This window comes from Parasteatoda tepidariorum, chromosome 3 (genome assembly GCF_043381705.1).
Source record: "Parasteatoda tepidariorum isolate YZ-2023 chromosome 3, CAS_Ptep_4.0, whole genome shotgun sequence".
Classification (NCBI taxonomy): domain Eukaryota; kingdom Metazoa; phylum Arthropoda; class Arachnida; order Araneae; family Theridiidae; genus Parasteatoda; species Parasteatoda tepidariorum.
Window position 1 is genome coordinate 81,115,902 of NC_092206.1, and position 14,368 is coordinate 81,130,269.

Genomic DNA, 14,368 nt, shown 5'->3' on the forward strand with positions numbered 1-14,368 from the left:
CTTTTCAGCATATCTGGATAGTGTTAGATATTTTTCAAACTAAATGTTACAATAAAGATTCTAAGAGCCTTTGTAATTTTTATGTAACTTTTATAGAAAAAAAAAACATTATTTATGGCGCGCATTTATTCCGTTTAACGGAATAAATGCGCGCATTTGATCCGTTAAACGGATCAAATGCGTTAAACGGATTGCGCGTAAAATGATTTTACAGAAAAAAGACTTATTTTTGCAAATATTTAAATATTGTAACGTTGTCTAATCTTTTAAATTAGTTCATAGTTTACTATCAACTATTTTTATATCCGAAATGTAGAATGAACTAAAACTCCCGATTTTGATGAAACTTCAACCAATGAAAACCATAAAAAAGTGTATTTATTGTATACTAGAAAAAAAAACTTATTTTGAATGTTATTATATTAGTTACTAGCCGCCTAAGGCGGCCAGCTGTCCGCCACGCTGAAGGTTTTCACAAATAAAGTTTTTTAAAACATAGCAGAAAATCTGAAGATTAGTGGACAATTAAAGTGTTCCTGTCCAGCAATTTTGTCTTCATATCCAGTTCTGCTGCAGATGTGTTATAGCTCTTGAGGATGTTTGAAATTATATAGCTACAACGCTTAAGAAAAAAAAANTTTGACCTTCACGATAATCCTACATTAGTTAGTCAGTGAACTGACCGTGAATTTATCACGTGATCAAAATTATCCACTTACGTCACTTGCTACGTCACGGTTTCTGCCTTCATTATAGTTTAAGAAATTAAGTTATTTTAAATACTATTAGATTTAAATGTTGTGTAAACGTTATTTTCATATTAAAGTCAAAATTTAATTCTCAGATACCAAATGAGGAACATTATAAATGTAATTTTCTCAATGGGAAAAGTTTTGTCTTAAACTATGTAAAAAAATTTAATTTAAATTTACATTGTATTCTTTTAACATAATAACATAAAATAGATTGTTTTTCTACAAACTTTCTATTTTTAATCTCATTCGTAATATTAAAAACATGTATTTGAACAGTATTTTTTGCTACAAATGATGGAAAGATAAATAAAAAATTAATTTAAAGAACTATTTAAGCATAAAAATAAAAATTTGCTGTAGATAATGCATTTTAGTTTAAATTGTAACAAATTTTATGATATATTTTGTTAAACATTGTAACAACTTATCACAAATTTAGAGGATATTTGTACACATTGAATTTTAAAATTAAAACAAAAATATATCCTAATTTTTTATGGGGAGCAATGAGAATAATACGTTTAAAGTATAAATTATTATTGAAAGAATTACAAATAAGGGAATAATATAAAAATAATGGATTCAGCAATATTGTAAACAGTAAGTTTAAATTGCTCATTATTATGAATTTGAAGAACTGAATATTGCATTAGAATGCTTTCTTGAAAGCATAATAATTATTATTTTTTACTCGCAAATAACAATTTTATAAGATATCACCAGTTTTTTAAATAAAATAACATTAGTTAAAGACATTTTTATTTTATTTACTCAAAATATTTAATTGATATTTATTTATAAAACGAAAATTGAAGTAGTTTTCATTATGCTTATTAAAATAAAGCATCAGCCGGCATTTTCTGACTTTTTTTTTTTTTTTTCAAAATATTTCTCTCTATAGAATTTTAAAAGCTTGGAGCATGTCTAAAGCAATACCTTATGGATAAATATAATTTTTTTAAAAAAAAAATTTCTTATGCTATATATTGAATGACAGAAATTTTTCTTTAGAAAATGTTAAAATCATAAAAATTAGTTATAATTTAGTAGCTATTAAAAGTGGTAAACGATACTTGATGAAAAATTATATGAATACAGTGGAATATAATACCAACCAAAATTATCGAAAATAAAGGAAAATATACTGTTTATTTAGAATTAAACTTAAACTTTTAATTTTGCGCTATCCTTAATGTATATTACCGTTTTATTTTGTTACATTAAGCATGTAATTACGTTTGTATTTTGTATACTACTATGATATTTTCCGGATATAGGGTAATTAAACTTTGCATTCATCGAACGAAGATTGTTTTATACTTTTAGTAATCTGGATGTGATTAGTCAGAAATGTAAATTAATAATTTTAATGTGAATAATCTTTTATTATCTGGATTAAAAGTAGTTAAGTACATCAATTAGATAGATGGAATAAAAATAGCTGTTATAGTTTGAATTGAGCTGGTTTTTTTTTTCTCTTTTTATTTTAACATTTACTACTGACTAGACAGTTATAGCTCATCATATTCAGATTATTAAAAAATGTTAAAGAATCTTTGATGCAAATATTTTTTATTGTAATATATACTATTGAAAATAATAGGAATGTATTTTGAGAAAAATTTCGATGTAGATTTTGTACAAATATCGGATGATAGATGCGGATTATAGCATTTCAGCGGATTATAAATTCCGTCATTCTCTTAGTAATAGTCTACCAATTCATTATTAACTCCTGTTAATTAGATATAATTAACAATTAATTATTTCAGAGAATTTGATAAACAATATTAAATTGGCTCATAACTGTCTAAAATACTTACAAACCCTAGGATTATTTAGACAGAAAAAAGATAGTGTCCAAATCTCAAACCGCAGTCTAATATCGTTTACTTTCTTCAGTAGCTGCTATTTCATCGCCCTAATGGATCATTCTCTAGCAAGCTAATAAGATGAAAAAAAGGGGGGTAGGTAAAAAAGACGACTCACAAGAAGACCTTCTCTACCCCCCACGATCTATCACCCAGAAATGTCTCCTCTTGAAGAAAGAAGTGAAAGAAAAGATTTTTCACTTTCGCTCTCAACAGTTTGTTGAGGAAGAAAGAAAGAATAGATACTCAGGTGAGAAAAGATGAGTGACCCGAGGGGCATCAGGCGGGGGCGGAGGGGAGAAAATTGTGAGAGGGCCCCTGGGCTTTGCCATTTTTCGTTTTTCACACGATTCCATTTTTTCCCCATCCCCATCCAAAAGCGAATTGTGGGTTCTCTTTTACTTTTTTATTCGAAGAGAATCGTTGAAAAGGAAACCTTATTTAGCTCCTCTCTGTCACTGGGATGCTGAGAGGGTGTTGCGATCTATCCTGTCCGGTATTTTATCCCTTCGCGGGATTTTCCTGAATCTTTCCCCGTCTTGAAGTGTTTTAACTTTTGCTTGTATGCCTTTTTATTTTCCCCTTTTCCGACTCGAGGATGATGTTGGAGTAAACGGAGGAGAATAAGAGGATGAAAGAGAATGATCTCCGATCCGTACTAACAGCATCTTTTTGTAGGATGCAGAAAAACATGTGTTTCTCTTTCTTTTTGTCATTGTCATACAGCTTTGAGATGTTGTTTCTTTTAAATTCTTTTCTTTATTTTATTTACCCTAGCATTTTTAATGATGAAATAGAAACCTTTTTTAAGAAACAAATATCATGAAAGGAATACCCTGGTATTGATAAATTTAACAAGTCTTCTAAGTATAAAAGTTATTGCATTTATATATATTCGAAAACTTTTTTGTAATATTATTGGAACATTAAATATTTGTCGAATAAATGGATCTTAAAATTTATTGGATTTATATAAACATCTTTTTTTAATTTTTTCTTTTATATATATTTTTGAACATCAAATATTTGTCAAATAAATGGAAATTATGTATGAGATTAAAACCTTAAAAAAGACAAATATTCGATATTTTTAAACATTTACAGAAATCATTTATCACAATATATTTATTATTTTCTAAATTTTTAAAACAAGTTCAAATCACATTTATTTTATAAATATAAAATACGCGTTATTTAATAGTATAAAACTTACATTCAAGAGGACTAAGTACACAAACATGCCACTTGAAAAGTTTGAAAAAGTAAAATTTTTATTTCAATACTATACAACATGATAAAGAAATTTGGTAGTCTTATACTACTAAAATATACATGTTTTATTAATGTGGTACCACAAGTTATAATTATGTTATTAAATGTAGTATTAATTAGAAGTAATTATGTTATTTAATGTGGTATTAATTATAAGTAATTTTGTCATTTAATGTACTTGTAATAACAAGTCGGTAACAAAATTTAATTATTAATAACGAATCGCTTTATATGAAAAGTCAATATTAAAAGCATTTAAAAGTTTTGCAATAATGAGAAAAGTAATTCACGGTGTAATTTGTTTTTTTCTATGAATTTTTATTATAATACGCTAATTTTTATTTTATTCTTGTGATAATTTTCTTTGTATTTAAGAAAATTGTTCTTGATATTTCTAATTGAGAATAGGAAATTTGCGCAAACATGTTATCATGTAATCAAACTGCAAAACGCAAAAAAGTAGTAAAAATTATAGCATTTTAAGTATTAAATAAGTTTTCTTAAATAGGGAATTACGTAGACTGGTTTTATATGTTGCTTTTTTAAGTGATTAAAATTGTAGATATTTGTAATAGTATGTATTGCAAAATGTTTCTTGCTGTAATATGTGTTTATGACAAATATCAAATGTTTTTTTATATCAAAATTGTATCAAAATTTTACAATTTAAATTAGAAAATTGCATTGATTATGGGTAAAGGGAAGAGTAATCTAACAAATTAAAATTATTGCGTAAACATACATTGCAATAATCGTTATTAATCATAATGATGAATTGAACAATATTCATTATTTTACGTAAAATTAATTTTGTATTCCTGACCAAAATTATTTTTTAATAAAATTTATACCTGTATACATTCACTATACTTGTACGTTTTGATAAGTTTTCAAAACAATTAAAGCTTAAGCCTTATTTTTCTGAGAAATGATGATGTTATATATAACAAGATATTCAACTCTGTTTTGAAACAAAAATATAATACGTCACAAAATAACAACGCATCAAATGCAAACAATATCGCACTGGAATGAATTTTACGATGATAACTGTAACTAAAAGTTTTTGTAGATCTTCTGTCGTTAGAAAATTTTTTTTATATTATTCGACAAGTTTACAAGTTAACTTAAAGCTTATACTTCATTTTGAATTGAAATGCTAACAAAATTAAAAGTTTTTTCAAAATTTAAATACAAAAACATAAACTACACTATGGATAATAAGATACAAAATAATAACATACAAAATACAATAAAGCTTTGAGGCGAACTTTAGGAAAGAGAATCAGGAAGAAGACCCAAATGATCCTTACGTCATATATCGATCTTCTGTGCAGTATGGCTCACTATTTAATGCAATCTGACCGTACAAATGGGAAATTCCCGCTCTTGACGCAATTTCGACTCACTCTCCTTTGAGGGGAGAGAGAATGTAATAAAATAAAGATATTTTTTTTATCTGTACTAACTGAAACAAACCATGTAAAAATAAGAGAAGAGTTTGCTAAGTAAAATTTAGATATCAAAACTATTAATATTAAATGTTTAGTTCAATGCTTTGATCTTTTAAATCTAAAAAATACGAGATATATTCGAATCCCAAACTCAAATCTAAACTTAAGCTTAAAGTGTTGTATAAGATTTAAACTTTAATAATCGTAAAACAAAACATAAATTTGTTTTGTCGACAGACTGCGTTATTTATTTTATATATTATGTCTTAAAAATTTTTAATCGTTTTCTTAAATGTAAATAAATAATATTAAAACTCCTTCCTTAATTGTTGAAACAATTGTTAGTGCATTTAAAAAATTTAATCATTATTATTGCAGTAGTTCAATGAAACTCGTTGAACACATTAATGAATTTTAATCGCATGAACAAAAATTTCAAAACAATACGTTTTTATTTATATTTCGATTATCTTATGTTTTCTTTGTAGTTTTATGGATGTGTTTAAGAATTTAAAGTTAAAAAAATAACACTTCTAAAAAAAAACTTCAAAAAATTATGTATTGTGATATATTAATTATATATTGTGTCCTAAATCTGATAAAAAATTGGTTTTAAAATTATATTTTTTCTTTTGAATCGCAATTTTTTTTATTTGAAATTTTTTTTTGAATAAATTGCAACTTGTTTTTAGAATTTATTCGCAATAGCTATGAGCATTTAATTAATTTAAAATATTGACTTCAAAATCCAAGCATCCTTTATATTTATAAAATAATGGAATGAATTGAAGCAAAATGTCGTTGCTTTCGAATTCATGAGGGAAAAACTGACTCTTCTCGCTTGACATATTTAATGTTCTTTCAATTCAGTTAAATTCTTTTCAAATTTTTGTCTTCTTTATTGAATTTATTCTAATCGGCTAAGCAGCACTATTTATAAGTCAAAAGATTGATTCTCGATACAACTTACAATTAAGACGAAATTATGTTTACTCAACGATCTATTCGCGGAAAAATTTATTCCAGAAGGAATAAATTGGTTACTTTTTTTTCTTTTTTGGCAGAGCTATCGGTGTGTAAATCTACTTAGATCTCCATTTTATAAGCAGCATCCGTTTTGAGCTGCTAATGAAATGAAATAAAAAATGAATAAATAATTAAAGAAAAACATCACGGAGGCACTGAACAACAGCTGTAACTAACGCTCATCAGCACGACCCTTCTTTGCTTCTTAACAACCATTTGACCTTGTTCTCTCCAGGTTTACCTCCCTCCCTCTGTATTTTTTCTGACTCTTTCGCTCTCTCCAGTTTTTTTCTCCCTTTTCCCCAGATCAGACGGATGGATGGAGAAATTGCCTCCCGTTCGAATCACGTGACTTATTTACATAGTAGAAAAGAGAGGGAAAAAAAAGTCCTTCTATCGTTCTATCCTTCCAACAAAGTTATACACAGAAACGCCGGTGATGTTGAGGGAGAAAGGGAGTACACATTTGGCTAGATATTGCCTCTGGGAAACTTATTTTGAGATTGACCGACTGGCGATTTTTCTGCATCACTTTGGCGACTAGTTTCGAAGTTTATGAAGTTTCTTCTCTCGTGAAATAGGAGCAAATGCATCGCATTTCCAGTATACAAAATTTTTTTAATTTATATATTTTTAAATCATCATCAAGAATTTATAAAACTAGATCTCTTAATTTGAAAGGTTTGTTAATAAATAAATAGATAAGAAATTAAATAATTTAAAAAAAAATTATTTTGCTTTTTGTTAGTAATCAAAAATTAGAATCTGTTACCGAATAGTAAATCAATTGACTATTCATTGAGACTTGAGTAAATTAAGCTTAAAATAGCAAGTTTATTGATTATATTTTAGTTTTATACTAGTAATAGTTACCACGCTTTTAATGGGGAATATTAATGAACTTCTATTACAATTTTATTTACACTCTTTTTTCCTACTTACGAATAAATACGCAATTAAATATAATATGAAATTCATAAAAAAAATTATCTTACTTTTACAGGTACATACTTAAAAATTTAAGCGTAAATTTCGTAAATTCCTCTCTTAAAATTCCATAGGTAGAATTTTTTATAAGAGCTTATGTAGTTTTTTCCCCCCTTCGTAGTGACTTAATATAATTTTTTTGCTTATGCATAAATTATGTTAATTTATACAACGTTTATTTAAATTAACTGATTAAATTTTATTCCATATTCCATGTATGCTTAAGATCTAAAAAAATTTCAGATCAGATTTTTCTTGAATAAAATGAAACATTAAAAAAGTCTGTTGTTACTATTTATACAAAAAAGAAATCTCCAACAGGAATTATATTTAAAATCGAAATACATTATTCCATTCATTCAGTATCTGTCTACGCATTAATCTATTATCTTTTCCTAATCAATTAACAGAACTTCTTTACATAGTTCCACTCAAATCATACCATATTTTCTCTTTTAAATGAAACATTATGCACCTTACCATAATTTATTTATTCATTTAAGAAAATTCTAAATTATGAACTTTGAAACTTGATATGAGTTCATTTGAATTTTATATAAAATATATGGATATTGATTTGTATGAAATATGATATATGGATACGATTTTTTATATTTTTTAAAAACAAATATATTTTTTAAAAAATGTATGATATTTCACCTATTTTGTTATCGATAGTTTTGGCATTTCGTTTAAATTCAATTAAAATGTTCCAACACTTTTTCTCAACCGAACAAAGTTAATATTGTGCTCATCATAAATTGAAAATAAGCAAGTTATGTCCCTTTCAATCATAAAAACCTTGTTCAAAATTCAAAAATAAATAAATAAAAATAAACGAAAGAATACGAAAAAGAAAAAAGAAAGAAACGAAAAGAAAGAAAAAAAGAATAAGAATCTTTCTGAATCTGCCAATTTTTCTGAATATGGAATGACAATAGCTTTTCCAACAAAATAATGAAGAAGTAACACGTTTGAAAGAAACTTTTTCAAGAAAAATCCCCTACAATAGAGCTACCTGACCGTAATGTTATACCTTTTCGCTTCAGATGAATACAGATTATACATTGGAATGTGTCAAGCTAGTGGAGACCTGATCAATGAGCCTGACACACCTTTCTATCTTCGAGGAATGGAAATGGAAATTTATACAATGCACTTCTCTTCCTTGACTTTGCAGGTGTAAATTTCTGTGTACTTTTTCAATTAATCATCCTTTTTAGTTAGAAGGACTTGATTTATAAGTGAAGTTGCGCTCTATATTTATCTTCAATTTGCAAAGAATGAATGATCAAGAACTGTGCTCACTTATATGATGGTGGTCACAAATTTTTAGTTCGTTCCATTGTTTGTTTTGCTTGCCACCAGAGAAGGAATATTTCACTGCTTTGCTTAGGTATATATCTGATTTATGATCAGTTGATATTTTAAGTACTGCTCAGTTATGTAGATGGTCACAAAATGTAGTTCATTCCATTGTTTGTTTTGCTTGCCACCAGAGAAGGAATATTATACTGTTTGAAGGAATATTTTACTGTTCTGTTTGGATATTTAACTGATTTATGATTAGCTGACATTTTATGATATTTTAAGCATTGCCCAGTTTTGTTGGTGGTCACAAAGTGTAGTTCATGCCATTGTCTTGTTTGCCTACAGAGAAGGAATAGTTCACTCTTGGAAGAAGTTGCGTAAATAACACCCCAGCATCCCACGCGGTACAGGAAGGGCGCACGAGTCTTTGAGGACTCATTATCTAGTTATAATGATACGAGTATATGATACTACGTAATACGGGTGCGCAAAATGCAGTTCGCCAGCTCTTGCAGTTCGGCTAACGGTCGCACCGGAACATAAAAATAATAAAATATTATAATTTATTTTGGAAAATGAAAAAAAATCGGTAATTTTTAATTCCGAATTTAGGGCCGAGGTGGCTCAGGGAATAGGGTGTTCGTCTTTCAATGAGATGCACCCGGTCCAAATCCCTGCTATTTATGATCAATACGAACTCGCACTGACCATAGTGCTGACGTAAAATACCCTCAGTTGTCGACGGATCATGGGTTAGAATCCCCTTACCGTCAGACTAACCATGGGAGTTTTTCCTCGACATGTAACGGAAATGCGGGTTAGTTCCATCAAAAAGTCCTCCACGAATACAAATGCTCTCCCAATACTTGATCCAGGAGTTCCCTTGTCTAGTGGATTAGGTTCAAAATTACAAGGCTACGGAATTAGTACATTAGTGGTAGTAATGACCATTAGTAGTCGCAAGCCCAAAGTTGGGTCGGCTGTTCAACGATGGTTATATGCATATATATATGAAGGAAAAAAAATGCGTAACCCGCTTTTTTTGAAAAAAAGTTTTGAACCCGCCAAATTTAAATCAATGTAGTTTTTTGATCGCTTTTTTTCGGTGGTCATCACTACGAATTTCCATAGTTTTAAAAATTCCAAAATTTTTAGTCAAAATTTTTGTCATCTGTCCATGTCATTTTTCAAATTTTTTTTTATTTTTTATCTTGATATTTATAATACAATATATTACTAAACGTGAAATTTGAAAGTGGCTTTTTAAACTGCTTACTGTTTTTGAGCTTTGTTTTTAATTTTTTGTCCTTTAAAAAACGATTTTGAGACTTAATATTAATAAAATCTTTTATAATTCACTAAATATAAATGACCTGAAATTAAAAATAAAATTCTAAACTGAATCCCAAATGAATGTTAAATCTTATTTTGAACTATAGTGCGTTTGTTTTTATTTTAAATCCTATTGGAGAATATACAATTTCTTTAATTAAGATATTTAATTTTGCATTTATGTTGCTCAACAGAATATTAATTTTTTTTATTTGAACTAAAAGACATTTCCGATAATTTATTTTAAAATGCACTTTTGTGTTATGTGTATGACTAAGCAGACTAAAGACAAAAAAAAAAGAAGAATTAATTAACAAAAATTTAAAATATGAAAAAAAGAATTATAAATATTTAAGAGAATTAAACTTCTTGCAAATATATCACTAGTTAACTGATAAAAAGAATTGTGTCTGCAATAGTAATGCTTACAAAAAAAAATTTCTTTTTTAAAATTTAATTACATTTATTGCAGCGAAAATTCAGTATTCTCTTTTCCTTAAGTGCTTGCTCATTCCAGGAAAATTCGGTATTAAAAAATTGGCAATGATTTCAAAATGCGAATTTCTATTTAAATTTTAAGGCCACCAACTAATTTGGATCAACAATACAAATTTTTCTATCTTTCATTTTTTCAATCACAAATGTGATGTGACATTGAAATTCACAATATATTTATTTCGATGATATAAAATACAATTTTATTTCACCTAAATCTCTTTTCTCATTATCAATTCATTGTTCTTAGAATTTATTCAGAAATCATAATATGGATGTAATATTTTTTTGGCTAATGTTGACCGAGCATATTTTCTTCAACAATTGTTTTCCAAAAGTTTATTTTATTCATCTTTTGTGAAATTCACATAGCTTAGTTTAAAGTCTTACGCCTACCGGATAAATAAATAATATTCTATTTTATCATCTAAAACTAAAAATTTTTTAGTGAAAATAAACGCCTTATTTCATCAAGATCAAAGCAATCCTTGAAGATTTGCACAAGTCACTACTAGTTTCTATCTATAAATCCTCCGGCTAACTAGGAGCCGACTAAGCGAGGAAAATTGGTCGATAGAACAGTTTTAACTGGCGACCAAAATTGATAAACTGCAATCTATGGCCTCACATAGCGGCGAAATCTGGCGATGACAGCCTTTTTCAGTTCTGGCAACCCTTACGGAGAGCGAATAACAGCTCTCTAAAAATGCTCGCTGCGGCCTCCGATCTAAGGTAAGTTATATAAGTGCTTTTTTTTGTTTTGGTTCGACATTAATGAGACAATCGAAAGTCCCATCCCTAATTCGTGAACCGCATCACCTCCATCTAAAAACTGGAATGTAAATAAAAAAAATTTGTTGACGAAAAATGTCGGATTACAAACATTTTGCTTTGTTCCGTGAGTCACCACTCACACGCTGTTGGCTGGGAAAATGTGGAGGGGGGAGTTATTTCAGCGGATCTCAAAAAGTTCGTCTGCTCAAGTAGAGACAAAAAAAAGAAAAAGAGTTTCTCAACTTTACTCCTCTATCCATCTTGAGGGTTAAATCTCGGAGATAACAGTGTTCCGGTGACCAACAAGGTGGGATATTTTTTTTCTTCATTGTTTTTCTCTTCAAAGAGAGATATTGTTGGAGAAGTGGCGACATTAATTTCCGATTCATGAACAGCCACAGGGACTGCCGCTGGAGTCGCTCTTCATGCTCCCAGCGGTGTTCGAAAGCATCCATGGAGGAAATTTTTGTTCTCGCTGTGTGAATGTTAGGTTGTAAAAATGGTCTGCTCTCTCTTTTCTTTTCTTTCTTGGTTCTTGAGTGCTTTTTTATTCGTTGTTATTCGTGCGAGTTTTCTTTTCTCTTCGATTGTTTAGATTGGCGCGTTTTCCCATGAATCGCGGGAAACTTTTCGCTCCTGTTTAAAAGAAAAACAAATGGATTACTATTGGGTGAATGAATTGTGATTATTGTTCTCAACGGGATATCGTAATTTGACGGTATGTTGTGCATATATAATGATGTTTTTGTATTATGAGTGACATTTTCATAATAATAACTTAATTTAATAATAATTTTAATACAATAATATTAATTTAATTATAATTTTAATACAATAATATTAATTTAATAATAATTTTAATACAATAATATTAATTTAATAATAATTTTAATCCAATAATATATATACTCAGTAAATATTGTTTTTATTTATGTTTTCAAATATTATAGTTTACTTTTTTAAAATTTTTAGTTTATAAATATTGCATGTTTTGTTTTATTATTTACATAGTCGTAATTTGACGGTATGTTGTGCATATATAATGATGTTTTTGTATTATGAGTGAAATTTTCATAATAATAACTGAATTTAATAATAATTTTAATACAATAATATTAATTTAATAATAATTTTAATACAATAATATTAATTTAATAATAATTTTAAACCAATAATATATAAACTCAGTAAATATTGTTTTTATTTATGTTTTCAAATATTATAGATAACTTTTTTAAAATTTTTAGTTTATAAATATTGCATGCTGCATGTTTTGTTTTATTATTTACATAGTTAAAAAAGATTTTTTCTCCCAAATTAATTTTAATAAAATATATTTTGATTGTGAATAACATTGTTTTGATACTGCGTTTCTATGAATTATCGGTGTAATAAATAATTCGGGTTGATTGATATAAAAAGATACATTTGGCAGAAAATGTTTGTTTACAAACTTTGTAAAAGCTTTATTATTATTATTTCATAACAACATTACGTTCATAAAATTATAATTGTATATAATTGTCATTTGTGTTTGTTTTGTTGTCATTCCGTATGTCAATATTTACATTGTGTTATGGACATTCAAAACTGTTATGGACATTCAATATTTACACTGTGTACTTTTGTTTGGACACTCAAGATGTCTTATAATAATTTTACAAATAGTAAAAAACGTAATTCCTACCACATAATGTTGAAATGTTGTGTCAAATATCAACTAATATTTTAAAAATTTATTTGTCATGCACATCAAGTAAAATGTTATTTTTCTAAATTCTTATATTTTCAAAAAGTTTTGAATATTTTTTTTAATAAACTGCTTTAAGCTACCATAATTTATTCTAAATGTAATAGCTCAGAGTGTTATGTTTCATTTTGATTTCTTCTGTATTTTATTAAAACTAAATAATGTCTAATATTTACAGAATCTGTTAGCACCACCACCAATATTTTTAGAAAATTTATATCATTCATCTCTTAATGTTTTTTTTTTTTTTTTTTTTTTTTTTTTTTTTGTTTTGTTTTTTTCTAAATAATATTTTGCAAAGTAAACTTTATGATAGTCATCAACTTCATCAGCTAGTGTAATTGTTTTATTGTAATTTCATAGCTATTCCTTTTATCAATATTATTTATTTTTTATAATTAAAAAATAATTAAGTTTGGCATAACAATGTAACAATTACTAATAAATATAATTATTATATAGTCATAAATTTTAAAAATTATAGACTGCAACCAGATATTAGGCTGTTGCATTTAATTTTCAATAAATTATTTCTCACTAAATTTTACTTTTAACTAAATGATAATTTTTTTTAAAATATGAGATTATGATAAATATTTTTTGACACTACATATTTCTTAATGTAACTTGGCATAATTAAGTATTGGTAAGCCTATGGTTATCACTGTAAATTGAGTATAGAAGCTCATTTAAATGCAATTGCCTATGTGTACAATAGATTTTAAAATATTTTGGCTGATCAGTTTACAAAATACACTAATTACATTTAAATTTTTAAATATGTTTCTTACAATTGAATCTGAATTAATACCTTTTCACTGGATTATTTATTTAAAATGGTATATAGGTCAGTAAAATATTAAGTCACTTATGCTTTGGAAGATGCATGTATGATAATGTATTTACATTCATGCTGCCGTAAATTAAGTGCATAGTTATTTACCGTTATACAAAAGCTTACAACTTTATTTAACTTATGTATCTGCTAAATCCCTTAAAATATCAAAAAATCACAGTTTGCATATTAATAAATTCTTTTATTTATTTTTTTAATTTAAAGATTTTTTTTTTATAAATAATCCATATGGATAACCTATGTGGTTACCCTAAGTTATTTGTGTTAACCTGGTAAAATCCATGGATTTCATATTGAATATGAGGGATTATATTGATATGAAAAATTATATGGATTCGACCAGACTTGATATTGTAACCACTTTCTGTGGTGATTTCTTCTATAAATAACTAAGCCACATGACATAAGCTAATCATAAATTGAAACATAAGTATTAAAATTATTGTTGGCTCTGAATTAAATCAGATATTTATTTTTATCTTTAT

At 27.1% G+C, this 14,368-nt stretch overlaps 1 protein-coding gene across 7 annotated transcripts in view; it reads left to right on the forward strand.

Annotated features, from left to right (window-relative positions):
• The window catches only part of LOC107446842 (methylcytosine dioxygenase tet3-A), a 76,937-nt gene that overhangs the window by 13,357 nt on the left and 49,212 nt on the right, over positions 1-14,368 (forward strand). Inside the window, exon 1 of one of the 7 annotated variants that reach the window (XM_043041985.2) lies at positions 11,120-11,235. The exons of 3 other annotated variants lie outside the window; for them this stretch is intronic. The gene's annotated coding sequence lies outside the window, so the exon portion shown is untranslated. Of the gene's footprint in view, positions 1-11,119; positions 11,996-12,280; positions 12,302-14,368 lie in introns of those variants that run through there. 3 more of the 7 variants (XM_043041986.2, XM_043041984.2, XM_071178892.1) reach the window with 3 other exon arrangements.